At 37.1% G+C, this 8854-nt stretch overlaps 1 non-coding gene across 1 annotated transcript; it reads right to left on the bottom strand.

Annotated features, from left to right (window-relative positions):
- Positions 1-1670: 1670 nt before the first annotated feature.
- On the bottom strand, positions 1671-1752 carry Trnar-ccu (transfer RNA arginine (anticodon CCU)). The gene has a single exon. It is a non-coding gene; the product is annotated as a tRNA-Arg (tRNA).
- Between the last annotated feature and the right edge of the window lie 7102 nt (positions 1753-8854).

Here is an 8854-nt window from a genome sequence, read left to right on the forward strand (position 1 = left end):
AATATTATGCGGGAGGAATATTTGCTTCGAATCATTCGTTCTGGATAGAAATCACCCAAATATTGACCCAGATGGGTGAATATCAGTTCCAATTAAAACTGATTGAAATTAGTTGTCCTTCATAATAGCAGAGTGGCGCAGTGGAAGCGTGCTGGGCCCATAACCCAGAGGTCCGTGGATCGAAACCACGCTCTGCTAATTCTTTTATTTCTTTATTTTTAAATTTGAAATATCATAACAGTAAATTATTATTTGCATTCAAGCCCGAAAATATCAAACCCATGTTCACTTTAGCTATATAATATATTTAGCTACAATGTAAATGCAACCAACGTAGAATTACATTTATACTAATGGGTCAAGAGTAGGTTACTGTAACTTCACACTCTTCGAAAGACGTAATTTGTAGCACGACTTTGGATCCCCTATACTGCTATAGTAATAAGGGAACCCAAATCTGCAAATTGAATATGTGACGACAGATTATGTTCCTCATTGTCACAAAGGGTTCAATATTAGATATCATTTTCAGTTAACTTAAAACAAATTGTCCTTCAGAACAGGTGTGTGACACAGTGGAAGCTTACTGGACCCATAACCAGAGGTACGTGAATCGATACCACCATCGGCTAATTCTTTTCTCCTTTTAGTTTTAAATTTACGAATTCAGAACAGTAAATAGTTATCTGCATTAAAGCACGAAAATATCAAACCCATGTACAATTAAGTTATATCCATAATTTAGGCACACAGTGAATTCAACTAAAGCAGCATTAGAAAATGGGTGCAACGTAACGTACTATAATTTTCCACTCTTCAAAGGACGTGTTTGTTCGTTTGCAATTGGATGCCTTACACTGTTCTAGGAATAACGAAACCCAAATCAACATGCAGGAAATGTGACGATATACTAGGTCCCTCGTTGTCACAAAGGGTCAATGTAACCATTATTTCATCCTCTCTATATGTAATTGTAAAGATGAATTTTGGAACTCGAGCCATGCATACATTTGATTTTTTATGGCATTGTACCAAAATTACAAAACTGTAGCCAGTGAGAGTACATATGTACATGTAAAAGAAAAATAATTATCAAGAAGGACATGATAGAATCGTCGAAGGTATGATATCCAGGGAGAAGGCCCTAATGCGTCCCACCACGACCACCACACACATCCTCCTTCTCAGCCCGCAACGAAATCAGCTTCAGAATAACTGGTAGGTTCCAACGTTTTCTTAAGTTTGATGACTAAAAATGTGATCCTGAAAGGTTTAAGATACAGACGTAATCTTGAATTAGGTTTCATGGAAGAATGCCCATCCTTGCATGTCGCAGATACCTTCCCGAACTCTATAAGTTCGAAGTGAACGAAATTGTCAGCCTCACTTGCGATCACATTCAATGGTGCAGATACGTTTTGACGCTAGACATGGTCCTACTATATTAAATACAGAAACATTATATTTTCTTTCCGATCTCAGCACATATTGTAGCTGCATGGAGTGCATGATTTACTTCGAAATCTCTCAGAAACTTGTGCTGGATAGTGAAAAGAGATTATGTTTGTAGATGTGTGATCTTTCTGGTGTTCATTTCTTATATATAGACAAAATATCCATTCACAAGTGTTGATTAATGAGTTTTGCAGTGAATATTATGTAAAAGTTATCGTCGACGATGGGACTCGAACCCACGCGGGGAGACCCCAATGGATTAGGAGTCCATGGCCTTAACCACTCGGCCACCTCGTCTGCATTACAGTGTGGTATACACAATTTATATACCCAGTAATATCTAAACCACATACATTATTTTTGTCACTCATTATTCAGTACCTTTGTGAAGAAAACCATTGTCATCAGATGGGGTAAGAAAGTTATTTTGCTCTTATTTACACAACAACTGAATCTATCGCAAACATAATATCCTTTGAAATCAAATTATCTTGATTTATCAAAAAGACATATTCAGACGGCGAAGACAATCCAAAGATTTTTACACACCTGTCCGCTACAGCCACCACAACCTTTATCCTCGTACACACAATACAAATATAAAACATGGTCGGTCCTCATATTCCTGTTAAATATTATGCGGGAGGAATATTTGCTTCGAATCATTCGTTCTAAATAGAAATCACCCAAATATTGACCCAGATGGGTGAATATCAGTTCCAATCAAAACTGATTGAAATTAGTTGTCCTTCATAACAGCAGAGTGGCGCAGTGGAAGCGTGCTGGGCCCATAACGCAGAGGTCCGTGGATCGAAACCACGCTCTGCTAATTCTTTTATTTCTTTTTTTTAAAATTTAAAATATCATAACAGTAAATTATTATTTGCATTCAAGCCCGAAAATATCAAACCCATGTGCTCTTTAGCGATATACTATATTTTGCTACAATGTAAATGCAACTAAAGTAGAATAACTTTTATACTAATGGGTCAAAAGTAGGTCACTGTAACTTCACACTCTTCGAAAGACACTCTTCGAAAGACGTGATTTGTAGCACGACTTTGGATCCCCTATACTGCTATAGTAAGAAGGGAACCCAAATCTGCAAATTGAATATGTGACGACAGATTATGTTCCTCATTGTCACAAAGGGTTAAATATTAGATATCATTTTCAGTTAACTTAAAACAAATTGTCCTTCAGAACAGGTGTGTGACACAGTGCAAGCTTACTGGACCCATAACCAGAGGTACGTGAATCGATACCACCATCGGCTAATTCTTTTCTCCTTTTAGTTTTAAATTTACGAATTCAGAACAGTAAATAGTTATCTGCATTGAAGCACGAAAATATCAAACCCATGTACAATTAAGTTATATCCATAATTTAGGCACACAGTGAATTCAACTAAAGCAGCATTAGAAAATGGGTGCAACGTAACGTACTATAATTTTCCACTCTTCAAAGGACGTGTTTGTTCGTTTGCAATTGGATGCCTTACACTGTTCTAGGAATAACGAAACCCAAATCAACATGCAGGAAATGTGACGATATACTAGGTCCCTCGTTGTCACAAAGGGTCAATGTAACCATTATTTCATCCTCTCTATATGTAATTGTAAAGATGAATTTTGGAACTCGAGCCATGCATACATTTGATTTTTTATGGCATTGTACCAAAATTACAAAACTGTAGCCAGTGAGAGTACATATGTACATGTAAAAGAAAAATAATTATCAAGAAGGACATGATACAATCGTCGAAGGTATGATATCCAGGGAGAAGGCCTTAATGCGTCCCACCACGACCACCACACGCATCCTCCTTCTCAGCCCGCAACGAAATCAGCTTCAGAATAACTGATAGGTTTCAACGTTTTCTTCAGTGTGATGACTAAAAGTGTGATCCTGAAAGGTTTAAGATACAGACGTAATCTTGAATTAGGCTTCATGGAACAATGCCCATCCTTGCATTGCGCAGATCCCTTGCCTTCCTCTATAAGTTCGACGTGAACGAAATTGTCAGCCTCACTTGCGATCCCATCTAATGGTGCAGATACGTTTTGACGTTAGACATGGTCCTACTATATTAAATACAGAAACATTATATTTTGTTTCCGATCTCAGCAAATATTGTAGCTGCATGGAGTACATGATTTAGTTCGAAATCTCTCAGAAGCTTGTGCTGGATAGTGAAAAGAGATTATGTGTGTAGATGTGTGATCTTTCTGGTGTTCTTTTCATATATATGGACAAAATATCCATTCACAAGTGTTGATGAATGAGTTTTGCAGTGAATATTATGTAAAAGTTATCGACGAGGATGGGACTCGAACCCACGCGGGGAGACCCCAATGGATTAGCAGATTATTTACACAACAACTGAATCTATCGCAAACATAATATCCTTTGAAATCAAATTATCTTGATTTATTAAAAAGACATATTCAGACGGTGAAGACAATCCAAAGATTTTTACACACCTGTCCCCTACATCCACCACAACCTTTATCCTCGTACACACGAGACAAATATAAAACATGGTCGGCCCTCATATTCCTGTTAAATATTATGCGGGAGGAATATTTGCTTCGAATCAATCGTTCTAAATAGAAATCACCCAAATATTGACCCAGATGGGTGAATAACAGTTCCAGTTAAAACTGATTGAAATGAGTTGTCCTTCATAAGAGCAGAGTGGCGCAGTGGAAGCGTGCTGGGCCCATAACCCTGAGGACTTCCGGTTATGACATCAGATGGAAAACACGTTTGATGATCGCTCCGTGAATTTTCAAGTTTTCTTCCTTTAATAGACATTTTTTCTGTTTTAAGTTGTTACAGGTACGTTTATTAGATTCGTGTGATCGCATTCATATAAAAGTTAGATATATTTTGTGTGTGTGGATAACTTTATTCACCACACAAAATACTATTTTCTGTGACAATGAATTCAAAGCCTGGTCGTGCTGCACGTGCAGCACAGGGAGCGGACTCAAATTCTAATGACATCAGTGGAATAGCTAGCAATAAGAATGGCATGTCGAGTAACATCGATAGACAGACAGGAGCTTCTCGTCGTTTTGGGAAAGAATGTACCGTGGTGATTGATGTAAAGGATGTGAAGAAAATAAAGGCAAGTGATATTATTAGAGGTGTAGAAGAATTAACCGGAGATATGTCGGTCTATGCAGTTGTGCCCAAAGGTGCAAATTTGTATGAGGTCACACTACCGAGCAAAGAAGTAGCATATAATGTCTTGTGTGGAATTGATATTGGAAGTGAACACTTTGATTGTACTCTCTTATATTCAGACACTATTATTGTGTCAATTCTTCATTTACCAGCATACATCACCGATGATGATATAAGTATGAAGCTCGGTGAATACGGAGTAGAACTTCTTTCTCCCATTCAACGCAGATATTATCCTGGGACTAGTGTGGCTCATGGGACTCGTTATGTCAAATGTAAATTTCCACAGCAGGTAAAATCCTTGCCTTACAGTCTGAAATTATATTTTGTTTCCGATCTCAGCAAATATTGTAGCTACATGGAGTGCATGATTTACTTCGAAATCTCTCAGAAACTTGTGCTGGATAGTGAAAAGAGATTATGTTTGTAGATGTGTGATCTTTCTGGTGTTCATTTCTTATATATAGACAAAATATCCATTCACAAGTGTTGATTAATGAGTTTTGCAGTGAATATTATGTTAAAGTTATCGTCGACGATGGGACTCGAACCCACGCGGGGAGACCCCAATGGATTAGCAGTTCATCGCCTTAACCACTCGACCACCTCGTCTGCATTACAGTGTGGTATACACAATTTATATACCCAGTAATATCTAAACCACATACATTATTTTTGTCACTCATTATTCAGTACCTTTGTGAAGAAAACCATTGTCATCAGATGGGGTAAGAAAGTTATTTTGCTCTTATTTACACAACAACTGAATCTATCGCAAACATATTATCCTTTGAAATCAAATTATCTTGATTTATTAAAAAGACATATTCGGACGGCGAAGACAATCCAAAGATTTTTACACACCTGTCCGCTACAGCCACCACAACCTTTATCCTCGTACACACAATACAAATATAAAACATGGTCGGTCCTCATATTCCTGTTAAATATTATGCGGGAGGAATATTTGCTTCGAATCATTCGTTCTGGATAGAAATCACCCAAATATTGACCCAGATGGGTGAATATCAGTTCCAATTAAAACTGATTGAAATTAGTTGTCCTTCATAACAGCAGAGTGGCGCAGTGGAAGCGTGCTGGGCCCATAACCCAGAGGTCCGTGGATCGAAACCACGCTCTGCTAATTCTTTTATTTCTTTATTTTTAAATTTAAAATATCATAACAGTAAATTATTATTTGCATTCAAGCCCGAAAATATCAAACCCATGTGCACTTTAGCGATATACTATATTTAGCTACAATGTAAATGCAACTAACGTAGAATTACTTTTATACTAATGGGTCAAAAGTAGGTCACTGTAACTTCACACTCTTCGAAAGACGTGATTTGTAGCACGACTTTGGATCCCCTATACTGCTATAGTAATAAGGGAACCCAAATCTGCAAATTGAATATGTGACGATATATTATGTTCCTCATTGTCACAAAGGGTTCAATATTAGATATCATTTTCAGTTAACTTAAAACAAATTGTCCCTCGGAATAGGTGTGTGACACAGTGCAAGCTTACTGGACCCATAACCAGAGGTACGTGGATCGATACCACCATCTGCTAATTCATTTCTCCGTTTATTTTTAAATTTAAGAATTCAGAACAGTAAATTATCTGCATTAAAGCACGAAAATATCAAACCCATGTACAATTAAGTTATATCCATAATTTAGGCACACAGTGAATTCAACTAAAGCAGCATTAGAAAATGGGTGCAACGTAACGTACTATAATTTTCCACTCTTCAAAGGACGTGTTTGTTCGTTTGCAATTGGATGCCTTACACTATTCAAGGAATAACGAAACGCAAATCAACATGCAGGAAATGTGACGATATACTAGGTCCCTCGTTGTCACAAAGGGTCAATGTAATCATTATTTCATCCTCTCTATATGTAATTGTAAAGATGAATTTTGGAACTCGAGCCATGCATACATTTGATTTTTTATGGCATTGTACCAAAATTAGAAGACTGTAGTCAGTGAGAGTACATATGTAAATGTAAAAGAAAAATAATTGTCAAGAAGGACAAGATGCAATCGTCGAAGGTTGATCTCTGAATAAATGTTTGATAAAATGACGTAGAAGTGAACCCTTGGAAGGTATGGTATCCAGGAAGAAGACCTTCATGCGTCCCACCACGACCACCACACACATCCTCCTTCTCAGCCCGCAACGAAATCAGCTTCAGAATAACTGATAGGTTTCAACGTTTTCTTAAGTTTGATTACTAAAAGTGTGATCCTGAAAGGTTTAAGATACAGACGTAATCTTGAATTAGGCTTCATGTAACAATGCCCATCCTTGCATTGCACAGATCCCTTGCCTACCTCTGTAAGTTCGACGTGAACGAAATTGTCAGCCTCACTTGCGATCCCATCCAATGGTGCAGATACGTTTTGACGCTAGACATGGTCCTACTATATTAAATACAGAAACATTATATTTTGTTTCCGATCTCAGCAAATATTGTAGCTGCATGGAGTACATGATTTACTTCGGAATCTCTCAGAAACTTGTGCTGGATAGTGAAAAGAGATTATGTTTGTAGATGTGTGATCTTTCTGGTGTTCTTTTCTTATATATAGACAAAATATCCATTCACAAGTGTTGATGAATGAGTTTTGCAGTGAATATTATGTAAAAGTTATCGACGAGGATGGGACTCGAACCCACGCGGCGATTAGCAGTCCATGGCCTTAACCACTCGGCCACCTCGTCTGCATTACAGTGTTGTATACACAATTTATATACCCAGTAATATCTAAACCACATGCATTATTTTTGTCACTCATTCTTCAGTGCCTTTGTGAAGAAAACCATTGTCATCAGATGGGGTAAGACAGTGCTTTTGCTCTTATTTACACAACAAGTGAATCTATCGCAAACATAATATCCTTTGAAATCAAATTATCTTGATTTATTAAAAAGACATATTCAGACGGCGAAGACAATCCAAAGATTTTTACACACCTGTCCCCTACAGCCACCACAACCTTTATCCTCGTACACACAATACAAATATAAAACATGGTCGGTCCTCATATTCCTGTTAAATATTATGCGGGAGGAATATTTGCTTCGAATCATTCGTTCTGGATAGAAATCACCCAAATATTGACCCAGATGGGTGAATATCAGTTCCAATTAAAACTGATTGAAATCAGTTGTCCTTCATAACAGCAGAGTGGCGCAGTGGAAGCGTGCTGGGCCCATAACGCAGAGGTCCGTGGATCGAAACCACGCACTGCTAATTCTTTTATTTCTTTATTTTTAAATTTAAAATATCATAACAGTAAATTATTATTTGCATTCAAGCCCGAAAATATCAAACCCATGTTCACTTTACCTATATACTATATTTAGCTACAATGTAAATGCAACCAACGTATAATTACATTTATACTAATGGGTCAAAAGTAGGTCACTGTAACTTCACACTCTTCGAAAGACGTGATTTGTAGCACGACTTTGGATCCCCTACACTGCTTTAGTAATAAGGGATCCCAAATCGGCAAATTGAATATGTGACGACAGATTATGTTCCTCATTGTCACAAAGGGTTAAATATTAGATATCATTTTCAGTTAACTTAAAACAAATTCTCCTTCGGAATAGGTTTGTGACACAGTGCAAGTTTACTGGACCCATAACCAGAGGTACGTAATCGATATCACAATCTGCTAATTCTTTTCTCCGTTTATTTTTAAATTTAAGAATTCAGAACAGTAAATTGTTATCTGCATTAAAGCACGAAAATATCAAACCCATGTACAATTAAGTTATATCCATAATTTAGGCACACAGTGAATTCAACTAAAGAGGCATTACAAAATGGGTACAACGTAACGTACTATAATTTTCCACACTTCAAAGGACGTGTTTATTCGTTTGCAATTGGACGCCTTTCACTGTTCTAGGAATAACGAAACCCAAATCAACTTGCAGGAAATGTGACGATATACTAGGTCCCTCGTTGTCACAAAGGGTCAATGTAACCATTATTTCATTAACTCAATATGTAATTGTAAAGATGAATTTTGGAACTCGAGCCATGTATACCTTTGATTTTTATGGCATTGTACCAAAATTACAATACTGTAGCCAGTGAGAGTACATATGTACATGTAAAAGAAAAATAATTATCAAGAAGGACATGATACAATCGTCGAAGGTATGATATCCAGGGAG

Source organism: Sinohyriopsis cumingii, unplaced genomic scaffold (assembly GCF_028554795.1).
Source record: "Sinohyriopsis cumingii isolate HCF-2022 unplaced genomic scaffold, ASM2855479v2 utg000646l, whole genome shotgun sequence".
Lineage (NCBI taxonomy): Eukaryota > Metazoa > Mollusca > Bivalvia > Unionida > Unionidae > Sinohyriopsis > Sinohyriopsis cumingii.